The 12,567-nt window shown below is 49.0% G+C and overlaps 1 protein-coding gene across 1 annotated transcript in view; it reads left to right on the top strand.

Moving 5' to 3' along the window:
- The window catches only part of LOC140418206 (uncharacterized), a 387,895-nt gene that overhangs the window by 74,502 nt on the left and 300,826 nt on the right, over positions 1–12,567 (top strand). The gene's annotated exons all lie outside the window — the stretch shown is intronic.

A 12,567-nucleotide genomic window follows, 5' to 3' on the forward strand; every position in this document is an offset into this window, starting at 1 on the left:
AGTGCAGAAATCATCAAAAAGGAATGCCAGCATTTATATCTAGAGGATTGGAGTATAAAGTCACAGAGGTAATGCTGCAGCTATACAAAACCCTGGTAAGATGCCACTTGGAGAACTGTGAGCCATTCTGGGCACCACACCTTCGGGACGATATTGTGGCCTTGGAGGGAGTGCAATATAGATTTACTAAAACGATACACCACGATACCTGGACTACGGGGGTTAGGTTACGAGATAGATTATTGATTGATTGGTTTTATTTATTGTCACGTGTGCCGAGGTACAGTGAAAAGTATCGTTCTGCGGACAGTCCATACAGATCATTCCAGACATGAAATAAACCCATAGGACCTACATAAATACAGAGGCAAGGGGTGAGCATACACAGTGCATTCCTACTCAGTAGAGAAGATGTGTGAAGAGATCAGTTCAGTCCATAAGAGGATCATTCAGGAGTCTGGTAACAACGGGGAAGAAACTGTTGTTGAACCTGTTAGTGCGTGTTCTCAGACTTTTCTCTGATGGGAGAAGTTGGAAGAGAGAATAACCCGGATGGGAGGGGTCTTTGATTATGCTGCCCACTTTCCCAAGGCAGAGGGAGGTGTAGACAGAGTCAGTGGATGGGAGGCAGGTTCGTGTGATGGTCTGGGCTGTGTTCGCGATTCTCTGTAGGTTCTTGTGATCTTGGACCAAGCAGTTGCCATACCAGGCTGTGATGCAGCCAGATGGGATCCTTTCTATGGTGCATCTGTAAAAGTTGGTAAGAGTTAATGTGGGCATGCTGAATTTCCTTAATTTCCTGAGAAAGTATAGACACTGTTGTGCTTTCTTGGTCGTAGAGTCGGCGTGGGTGGTCCAGGGCAGATTGTTGGTGATGTGCACACCTAGGAATTTGAAGCTGTCAACCATCTCCACGTCGAACCATTGATGCAGACAGGGGTGTGTACGATGCTTCGCTGAAGACAATGACCAGCTCTTTAGTTTTGCTGACATTGAGGGAGAGATTGTTGTTGTTACGCCACTCCACTTGGTTCTCTATGTCCCTCCTGTAGGTATTGAAGATGTCGAGGGATATGATGGATAGTGTGTGAAAACGATGCTGAGGTAGATCAGCCAATGATCCCATTGAATGGTTCAGCAGGCTCGATGGGCCGAATGGCCGACTGCAGCTCATATTTGTTGTGGTCTCCTGGACAGGAAGCTGTGAGCTTGGATTTGTCAATCAGCCTGAATCAGCACCTTCAGGAGAATAGGGAGGGTGAATGTTAGATACAGCAGAGTGAGAATAGAGGGAGATTGTGTGGGATGGAGATTTTCAGCTTTCAGGGAATAAGAGAGGAAAAAATGTGACATAGAAACTAGAATTGTCTGTTCTGAGTTTCTCTCCTGTACTGACAGTGATGAGTTTTGTAAATTGTTTTTACAGGATATTAGACGAGGAATTACAGACAGAAATCTCAAACGTTACGTCTCGATCTGACAGTCACTCCCTTCCTTCGAACCTCACTATCTCCCGCCTTTGAATCTAGAAGGAGAAATGTTTTCCCGAACTGACAGCTAAAGATTTCAAACATCAGCGTGACAGGAAAAACACCGAGACCCACACAACACACACCCGAGTGAGAGTGTTCCAGTGAACTGACCGTGGAAACATCAGCGTGACAGGAAAAGCACCGAGACCCACACAACACACACCCGAGTGAGAGTGTTCCAGTGAACTGACTGTGGAAACATCAGTGTGACTGGTAAAGCACCGAGACCCACACAACACACACCCGAGTGAGAGTGTTCCAGTGAACTGACTGTGGAAACATCAGTGTGACTGGAAAAGGACCGAGACCCACACAACACACACCCGAGTGAGAGTGTTCCAGTGAACTGACTGTGGAAACATCAGTGTGACTGGAAAAGGACCGAGACCCACACAACACACACCAGAGTGAGAGTGTTCCAGTGAACTGACTGTGTAAACATCAGTGTGACTGGAAAAGGACCGAGACCCACACAACACACACCCGGGTGAGAGAGTTCATAGAATCTCAGAATTTACAGTGCAGAAGGAGGCCGTTTGGCCCATCGAGTCTGCACCGGCCCTTCAAAAGATCAGCCTGCCTAAGCCCACACTTTCACCCTATCACAGTAACCGAATAACTCCACCCAACCTTTTCCGACACTAAGGGCAATTTATCAAGGCCAATCCACCTAACCTGCACGTCTTTGGACTGTGGGAGGAAACCAGAGCACCCGGAGGAAACCCACTCAGTCACGGGGAGAACGTGCAGACTCCAAACAGAGAGTTCCAGTGAACTTACTGTGGAAAGAGCTTTAACCAGTTATACAGCCTGAATAAACATAACATTCACAGTGAGGAGAGACCATACCCGTGTTGTGTCTGTGGAAGAGGCTTCAATAGATCATCCAACCTGGAGAGACACGAGGAGACCCATAACATGGAGAAACCGTGGAAATGTGAGGACTGTGGGAAGGGATTCCGAGCCCCATCTGAGCTGGAGACCCATCGACGCAGTCACACTGGGGAGAGGCCATTCACCTGCTCTATGTGTGGGAAAGGATTCACTCACTCCTCCAGCCTGCAGAGACACCAGCAAATTCACACTGGGGAGAGGCCATTCACCTGCTCTATGTGTGGGAAAGGATTCACTCAGTCCTCCAGCCTGCAGAGACACCAGCAAATTCACACTGGGGAGAGGCCATTCACCTGCTCTCAGTGTGGGAACGGATTCACTTTGTTATCCAGCCTGCGGACTCACCAGCGAGTTCACACTGGGGAGAAGCCATTCACCTGCTCTCAATGTGGAAAGGGATTCATTACTTCATCCACCCTGCGGAAACATCAGCGAGTTCACACTGGGGAGAAGCCATTCACCTGCCCTCAATGTGGGAAAGGGTTCCGTTTATCATCCACTCTGCGGATCCATCAGCGAGTTCACACTGGGGAGAGGCCATTCACCTGCTCTCAGTGTGGGAAGGGATTCATTACTTCATCCACCCTGCGTATCCATCAGCGAGTTCACACTGGGGAGAGGCCACTCACCTGCTCTCAGTGTGGGAAGGGATTCAGTGATTCATGCACCCTGCGGAGACATCAGCAAGTTCACACTGGGGAGAGGCCGTTCACCTGCTCTCAGTGTGGGAAGGGATTCTCTCGGTTATCCACCCTGCGGAGACACCAGCGAGTTCACACTGGGGAAAGGCCGTCCAACTCTCAATGTGAGACGGGATTGCATGCTTGATCGGACCTGCTGTGACACCAACAATTTCACAATCGATTACAGGGGTTGGATTCTGCTGTTATTGTTTCTGCTCTACACCCAGGACTGCATTTTGTTCATTCTGACAGGTGGTCAGTGGGGATGGTCGGAGGGTTTCTTTCTGCTGGACTGGCCGGTCTCACCACTTTGCTTCCAATGGGCTGATGCTCTTTGAGCCTTGTTTCTAATACCTGGCTTCAAATTGCACAAGGATCGCAGAATGAAAGCGTGTTTGGAAGTTGAAAATATTTATTTTCCATTTCTGTTTCAAACCCCTCAAAGCGGGCCACGTTGGCATGGAGATGGACCCTGGTGGTTACATGGTTCCATTTATTTGTGCGTTACAGAAGAAAACTATCAGGATGTCAGAATTAGGGTAGCACAAGTGATTAGCACTGTGGCTTCACAGCGCCAGGGTCCCAGGTTCGATTCCCTGCTGGGTCACTGTTGTGTGGAATCTGCACGCTCTCCCCGTGTCTGCGTGGGTTTCCTCCGGGTGCTCAGGTTTCCTCCCACAATCCAAAGACGTGCAGGTTAGATGGATTGGCCATGATAAATTGCCCTTGGTGACCAAAAAGGTTAGGAGGGGTTATTGGGTTACGGGGATAGGGTGGAAATGAGGGATTAAGTGGGTTGGTGCAGACTCGATGGGTTGAATGGCCTCCTTCTGCTCTGTTATGTTCTATGTTCAAGGTGAGGGGCAGTTTGTCTGAGGTGGACTGGGAAACTGATTGGTGCAGAGAATACCTAATATTTAAGGAATTATGAATTCCCGTGGCGGCTGTGATGGAGTAAGTCGCATATTTGGTGGCTCCCGCTGTGGCTGGACATTTGGACCTTTCCCCCTGACTTTTTTTCGGTTTTACACGCTAAACTCCAAGGTGGAGGCAATTGGGCACTGTTTCCACATATTGGTGTGTGGAAAAAAGAGCCAGACGTGCACAAAAGGCAGAAATAAGAAGACAAGCAAGGGCTGGGTTGAAGCTGCAGCAGAAGACAACATGGCTGATGACTGGACCCCTGGTGTGACGGCCCAGCCATCAACGGAGCAGTTGATGCAGGTCATCCAGGATGGCTTTGCAAGGCAGACACAGGACTGGCTACATCCGATAAAAGAGTCGATTGATCGGTTGGAACACAGATTGGACGCCCAGGATCGGGCGATCCAGAAGCTGGAGAAAGTGCTAGCGATCAGGAGGAGCACCAAACGGTGGTGGAGCTGGAGGTGGGGATGCTGAAGGATCAGCAGAAAAGGCTTCTGGAGAAGGTAGAGGACCTGGAGAATAAGTTCCGCCGGCAGAACTTAAGAATCGTTGGACTCGCGGAGGGGACTGAGGGAGCTGATGCTGGCACATACGTCGCGGGTATGTCTCAGAAGCTTTTGGGAGATGGGGCATTTCCCCGACCTGTGGAAGTGGACAAGGCATACAGAGCGCTGGCAAGGAAGCCGCAGCGGGGGACCCTCTGAGGGCGATGGTAGTTAGGTTCTACAGGTTCCTTGACAAGGAATGTATTCTTCAGTGGGCCAAGCGTACGCGGAGCTGTAAGCGGGACAATGGTATCCTGTACGTTTACCAGGACCTGAGCGTGGAGGTGGCCAGGAAGAGGGCCAGCTTCAACCAAATCAAGGCAATCTTTTTTAAGAAGCAGGTGAAGTTTGGGTTGTTGTATCCGGCTCGTCTCTGGGTCACATATGGGGACCAGCACCATTATTTCGAGTCGCCCGAGGATGCGATGGACTTTGTGAAAAGAAAAGGGCTGATGGCGAACTCAGAACTTTTTGAACTACGATGTAACTTTTTGATGCCTGTTTGTCTTTTTTCTCTTCTGTATTTGAGTTCTGTTTAAGAAGGGGGAAGTAAAAGTTATTTGTTTCTTTGTTCTGGTGGGGGTGGGTGGCAGTGCCTTTTACTTTGAATTACTTTGAATTGCACTACTGTGGGATTTTCTTTTAACTGGGTGATTGTTTGGGGACGGCTAGATGAGAGAAGTTGTTTGGATGAGGGGAGGGAGGGAACAATAGATGGGAGACTATCTGGCGCCGGAGGCGAGGGCCACCAAGCTAGCTGGGTGAGCTAGCTCACGGAAGCAAAGTGGGGGTGGGTATATGGTTAGTTTATGGCATGGGTTAGGTTACAGAGTGTTGTTGCTGGGAGAGGGGAAGGGGGGTAGTTGTTCTGCTGACGAGGGAGGGACTTGGGTTGAGGGACAGAGTGGAGGTCGGGGCTGCCGGGGGGTGGGCTGGAGGAGGCGCGGCGCCAGACACAAAGACTGGAGGGGCCGCGATTTTGATTAACAAGCGGGTGCTATTTGAGGTGGGCAGCATAGTTTTGGATGGGGAGGTCATTATTTTATGGTTAGTGTTAAGCTGGAAGAGATGAAGGTAGTTTTGGTTAACGTGTATGGGGCAAATTGGAATGACGTGGAATTTATAAAGAGGAGTTGGGGAAGATACCTGACCTGGACTCGCACAAGTTGGTCATGGGAGGGGACTTTAATACAGTTATCGATCCCGGTCTGGATCGGTCGTTTTCAAAAACGGGTAGGGTGCCATCAACGGCAAAGGAACTGAAAGGGTTCATGGAGCAGATTGGGGGGGGGGGGGGGGGGGGGGCGGTGGATCCATGGAGATTTAGGCAGCTGACGGTGAAGGAGTTCTCTTTCTACTCCCACGTACATAAGGTTTATCCCCGGATCGATTTCTTCATCTTGAGCAGGGCTTTATTGGCGGGGGTGGTGGATGCGGGGTATTCGGCGACTACTGTCTCTGATCATGCTCCACATTGGGTTGAACTGCAGGTTAGTGAAGAAGGTTATCAGCGCCCCCAATGGAGGTTAGATGTAGGGCTGTTGGCGGATGAAGCGGTGAGCGAAAGGCTGAGGAAATGCATGCAAAATTACCTGCAGGTAAATGACATGGGGGAAGTCTCAGCAGCGGTGGCCTGGGAGGCGCTGAAGGCAGTGGTGAGAGGGGAGCTGATTTTGATCCGGGCCTGCAGGGATAGGACAGATAGGGCAGAGACGGACCGACTGGTAAAGGAGATTTTGCAGATAGATAGGAGGTACGCGGAGACCCCGGGGGCAGAGCTTTTAAGGGAACGGCGGAGGCTGCAGGCTGAGCTTGGCGTACTGACCACAGGGAAGGCAGTGGAGCAGCTTAGAAAGGCAAGGGCAGCGATCTACGAACACTGGGAGAAAGCCAGCAGAATGCTTGCACAGCAACTCAGAAAGAGGGAGGCAGCTAGGGAAATGGGGAAAGTAATTGATGGGGAGGGGAACTTGGTGGGAGATTCAGCAGGGGTGAACAAGGCATTCAGGACTTCTATAGTAGGCTGTACAGGTCGGAGCCCCCCACGGGGCCGGAGAAGATGAAACGTTTCTTGGAGGGGCTGACTTTCCCAAACGTGGGTAGGGAGCTGGTAAAAGGGTTAGGGGCCCTGATCAGGGTGGAAAAGATATTGGGAGGGCTTGAAGGCCATGCAGTCGGGTAAAGCAGGGCCAGACGGGTACCCAGCGGCATTCTATAAAAAGTTCTCCGGGATATTGGGGCTGGTCAAGGTTTTCAATGAGGTAAGGGACAGAGGGGTTCTGCCCCCGACGATGTCACAGGCCACAATTTTGTTGATTCTGAAACGGGACAAGAACCCGGAGTTATGTGGGTCTTACAGGCCGATATCCCTGCTGAATGTGGATGCCAAACTGCTGGCCAAAATTTTGTCCTCCAGGATTGAGGATTGTGTGCCGGACGTTATCATGGAGGACCAGACGGGGTTTGTTAAGGGCAGGCAGTTGGTGGCCAATGTAAGAAGGCCCCGGAAAGTAGGGAGGTGGAGGTAGCAGTTGCGATGGATGCGGAAAAAGCTTTTGACCGGGTTGAGTGGGATTATTTATGGGAGGTACTGGGACGATTCGGATTTGGGAGGGGCTTTATCGACTGGGTCAGGCTGCTGTACCAGGCTCCTGTGGCAAGTATACGGATGAACGGGACAACTTCTGACTATAGATTGCACCAGGGGACGAGACAGGGATGCCTCCTCTCCCCACTGTTGTTCACATTAGCTATAGAGCCACTGGCAATTGCTCTGAGAGCTTCAAGTAGTTGGAAGGGGCTGGTCCGGTGTGGGGGGTGGAACACAAGAGTCTCTCTTTATGCCGACGACCTGCTCCTATACGTTTCGGATCCAATAGAGGGATGGACAAAATCATGGGAATATAAGGGGAATGTGGCCAGTTCTCGGGGTACAAACTAAATATGGGGACAAGCGAGATGTTCGTAATTCAGGCGAGGGGTCAGGGGAGGTGACTGGGTGAGCTGCCGTTTAGGTAGGGAACAGTTTTAGATATCTAGGTATACAAGTGACGTGGGACTGGGGCCGGTTGCCTACATTGAACTTGTCCCGTTTAGTAGAGCAAATGCGGGGCGACTTTCGGAGATAGGATGCACTCCCATTGTCGCTAGCTGGGAGAGTGTAGATGGTGAAAATGACGGTCCTCTCGAGATTTCTGTTTGTATGTCTCCCCATCTTCATTCCGTGGTCCTTTTTTAAGCGGGTCAACAAAATTATCATGGGCTTTGTGTGGGCGGTGGAGGTAGTAGTTGCGATGGATGCGGAAAAGGCTTTTGACCGCGAGTGAGGAAGGCGATGCCCGAGCGGAGTCGGGGAAAGGGGGAGCTGGCGCTGTCGAATTTTAGTAACTATTACTGGGCGGCTAACATAGCCATGATTAGGAAGTGGGTGGTGGGGGCGGGGTCAGCCTGGGAGCAGATGGAGGCGGCTTCGTGTAAAAGCACCAGTCTGGGGGCGTTGGTAACGGTGCCTCTGCCGTTCCCGCCAGCGCGGTACTCCACCAGCCCCGGAGTGGAGGCTGCCCTGAGAGTTTGGGGACAATGGAGGAGATATGTGGGAGCATCGGTCTGGTCCCCAATTTATGATAATCATCGGTTTGACCTGGCGAGCATGGATGGGGGGGTTCCGAATATGGTGGAGGGCGGGGATTGAGAGGATGGGGGATTTGTTCATAGAAGGGAGCTTTCCGAGCATGAGGTCTCTGGAGGAGAAATTTAGGTTGGTGAGGGGGAACAATTTCAGATATCTACAGGTGCGGGACTTTCTGCACAGACAGATACCATCCTTCCCACTCCTGCCACTAAGGGGGATCCAGGTCAGGGTAGTTTCCAGAGGATGGGTGGGGGAGGGGAGCGTCTCTGACATCTACAAAGTACTCATGGAGGCAAAGGAGACGCAGACAGAGGAGCTGAAGCGTAAGTGGGAGGAGGAGTTTGGAGGTAAGATGGAGGATGGCTTATGGGCGGACGCATTGAGTAGAGTCAACGCGACCGCAGCATGCGCCAAGCTTAGCCTGATCCAATTCAAGGTGGTCCACCGGGCCCACATGACAGTGGCCCGGATGAGCAGATTCTTTGGGGTAGAGGACAGGTGCGCAAAATGTGCGGGAGGACCAGCGAACCATGTTCCCATGTTGTGGGCGTGTCCAAAACCTAGGGGATACTGGCAGGGGTTTGCTGACGTCATGTCCAAGGTATTAAAAACAAGGGTGGCGCCGAGTCCAGATGTGGCGATTTTTGCGGTGTCGGAGGACCCGGGAGTCCAGGAGAAAGAGGCGGACGTTCTAGCCTTTGCTTCCCTGGTAGCCCGGAGATGAATACTGCTAGCTTGGAGGGACTCAAAGCCCCTGAAGTCGGAGACCTGGCTATCGTACATGGTGAGCTTTCTCTGCCTGGAGAAAATTAAGTTGGCCCTGAGAGGGTCACTCTTGGGGTTCGCCCGGAGGTGGCAACCATTCATTGACTTCTTCGCGGAAAATTAATCGTCAGCAGAAGTGTGGGGGGGGGGTCAATTAGGCAGGTCCTGGGGTGATGGGAGTTGTATTGTTCCATGTAAATTGTTTATATTGTTGTTTACAATGCCAAAAAATACCTCAATAAAATTGCTTATTAAAAAAAAATATTGAAGGAATTATTACATATTTATCAGGGGGTCGGTTTGCTCAGTTGGCAGGATGACTGGTTTGTGATGCAGAGCAAGGCCTACAGTGAGGATTCAACTCCCGTACAGGCTGAGTTTATTCATGAAGGCCCCGCCTTCTCAACCAAGCCCCTCGCCTGAGGTGTGCTGACCCTCGGGTTAAATCACCACCAGTCAGCTCTCTCTCTGTCAAAGGGAGAGCTGCCTATGGTCCTCTGGGATTTTTGGACTTTTATTTCACATATGTACAACAAATATAGATTCCTTTAAGGAACAAAAATCATTCCAACAGGAAAAAAAATGTAACCGCGGCGAACAAGAAAAGTTAAAGATCCCATCAGATCAATGGAAGAGGCTCACAACCTGGTCAAAATAGTAGGAAACCTGAGGATTGGGAATTTCCGTGAGAATTCAGCAAAGGAGGACCAAGAAACAGATAAAGCAAAATATAATATGAGAGCAAACTGGGGAGAAACATAAAAAACGACTGGAAAAGCTTCCATCGGTATGTAAAAAGGAAAAGATTGTCAAAGACAAATGTGTCCATTCCAGGCAGAGACAGGACAGTTCATAATAGGGAATGAGGAAATGGCAGAGAAACTAAACAATGTGTGTCCGTCTTCACAGAGGAAGATGCAAAAATTTCCCCAAAACACTAGAGACCCAAGGGCCTCGTGAACACAAGGGTCTGGAAGAGATAAGAATTAGTGAAAAAGTAGTACTGGAGAAATTAATGGGGTTGGGAGTGAATAAATCCCCAAATGCTGATGATCTACATCCCAGTGTTGGAATGAGGTGGCTGTAGAGATCGCTATTCCTCATTCTAAATTCTCCTGGCTCTATCTGAATGGACAAACCTTTGTCTGAGCCAAACGTTTCCTTTTTACGTACCTACAGAAGCTTTTAGTCCATTTGTATGTATTTTGCTGGTTCACATTCATATTCTATTCTCCCTCGCTTTCTCAGTATCTTGGTCCTTTGCTGTATTATAAAATCCTCCCAATCCTCAGGTTTATTATTATTTCTGATAACTTTATCAGCCTTTTCTTTCAATCTTATCCAATATTTCACTTCCTCTGGTAGTCACGGTTCTCTTGATGTTTTGGGGTTCTTCAGCCTTGAAGGAATGTAAATTGTGTAATAATTATTGAAAGTCTATCCATTGCCTGTGGACTGTCACACCTTTTAATGTATTTACCCCAATCCACCTCAGCTAATTTGTCCCTTCTACCTTCATAATTTCCTTCAAACTTAATACTCTGGCTTCAGATTGGAATACCTCATATTCAATATTCTGGTCACTCATCCCTAAAGGTTATTTTTCAGCGTGATTATCAATTAGCCCTTTATCATTGCATAATATTAAATCTACAAAAGCCTGTTCTCAAGTTGGTTCCTCAACTTACTGCTGTAGATAACTGTCCCTAACACACACACCGGAAACTTGTCCTCCACAGCATTAGTGCTCATTAGGTTTACCCAGTCTATATGCAGATTTTATGGTGCCCATTAATGTTTTACCCATTCTGCATGCTTCTCTAATCTGATTAATACCATGTCCCACACAACCCCTGCTGTTTGGTGGCCTACAACAGCTCTTACCAATGTTTCCTGCCCCATGCTGTTTCTTGGCTCCACCCAAACACATTCCACATTTTGTATTCCTGATCTGAGATCCACCCTTACTAATGTTCTGATGCCGTCCCTTATTATCCGAGCAACACCACCTCCTTTTCCTTTTTTCCTGCATCATCAACAAACTCAGTGACCATACCTTTGGTCCTGTCATCAAAGTCATTGATATGAATTGTGAAACGTTGATGTTCCAGCACTGATCCCTGTGACACACCGCTCATGACATCTTGCCAACCAGAAAATGGCCTATTTGTGCCTACACTCGGTTTTCTGGCAGCTCGCTAATCTTTCCCTGTGAAAGACAGTTCTGGGATTAAAGACTGCCAGACGGCGAAAAGAACGGAAGTAAATCCTCGGGAATGAATCATCACTTTGGACTGATTCTGAGACAATTAAGTTTCGACTTCCAGGGCAGACTAACTAATCGTGGAGTCCGACTTTAGATTGTGTAACTTTGGTACGGTAGCACAGTGGTTAGCCCTGTTGCTTCACAGCGCCAGGGTCCCAGGTTCGATTCCCACTTGGGTCACTGCCGTGCAGAGTCTGCACGTTCTCCTCGTGTCTGAGTGGGTTTCCGCCAGGTGCTCCAGTTTCCTCCCACAAGTCCTGAAAGATAATAATCTTTATTATCACAAGGTGGCTTATATTAACACTGCAATGAAGATACTGTGAAAAGCCTGTAGTCACCACACTCTGTTGACTGTTAGGGTACACAGATGGAGAATTCAGAATGTCCAATTCACCTAACAGCACGTTTTTGGGGGCTTGTGGGAGGAAACCAGAGCACGCGGGAGAACCCCACGCAGACACAGAGAGAACGTGCAGACTCCACACAGTGACCCAAGCCGGGAATCAAAACTGTGACAATGGAGCAGTGAAGCAACAGTGCTGACCACTGTGCTACTGTGTTGCCCACAATGTGCTTGTTAGGTGAATTGGACATCCTGAATTCTCCCTCAGTGTACCCGAACAGGCGCCTGAGTGTGGCGACTAGGGGATTTTCACAGTAACTTCATTGCAGTGTTAATGTCAGCCTACTTGTGACAATTATAAAGATTATTATTAATATTATAAACGGGCAAAGTTCTATGTGTAAGTTAAAGTAGCTTCTAGTTTATTTGTTGCATTAAAAGTCATAAAACGTGAAGTCCGTTGTGTGATTCTTTAATTTGTTGACTGAGAATTCAATTTCTTTTTCTTGCTGACCTGCATGGAGGTTCCAATCCACAAATATTGACTTCCCATTTGAGTCTCGGGCACCTTTCTGTCTGTATCGCTCGTGTCAATGACAGCCAGGTGATGGAGCTGAGGGCTGAATTTAGCTGAGCATAAAGGGGCCTATCCACTAATACACAGGAAGGCACTGGAGGCCTGACTGGGAAACGGATCTCGTACTAATCGGGGGGGGGGGGGGGGGGGGTAACTGGGTCTGATCGTAATGCGACCCCCAGGGTTCAGTGCCCCTGTGTCCAAAGCACGGAGTCGTAGGAATGGAGTACAGAGGAGCTGAAGGAAAACCATTTGGGACCGGAAGATTGTGAACATCTTTTTACTCTGGTTGTCTTTAATCCTCAAGTAATTTTCTGTTAGTTTTTTTTAACCATGTTCTGTTTCGTCAATTAACTTTTAACCAGAAAATATTTGAATTTGTTGGACTTTTCCTGATTAAATAT

This window comes from Scyliorhinus torazame, chromosome 5, assembly GCF_047496885.1.
Source record: "Scyliorhinus torazame isolate Kashiwa2021f chromosome 5, sScyTor2.1, whole genome shotgun sequence".
Taxonomy (NCBI): Eukaryota; Metazoa; Chordata; class Chondrichthyes; order Carcharhiniformes; family Scyliorhinidae; genus Scyliorhinus; species Scyliorhinus torazame.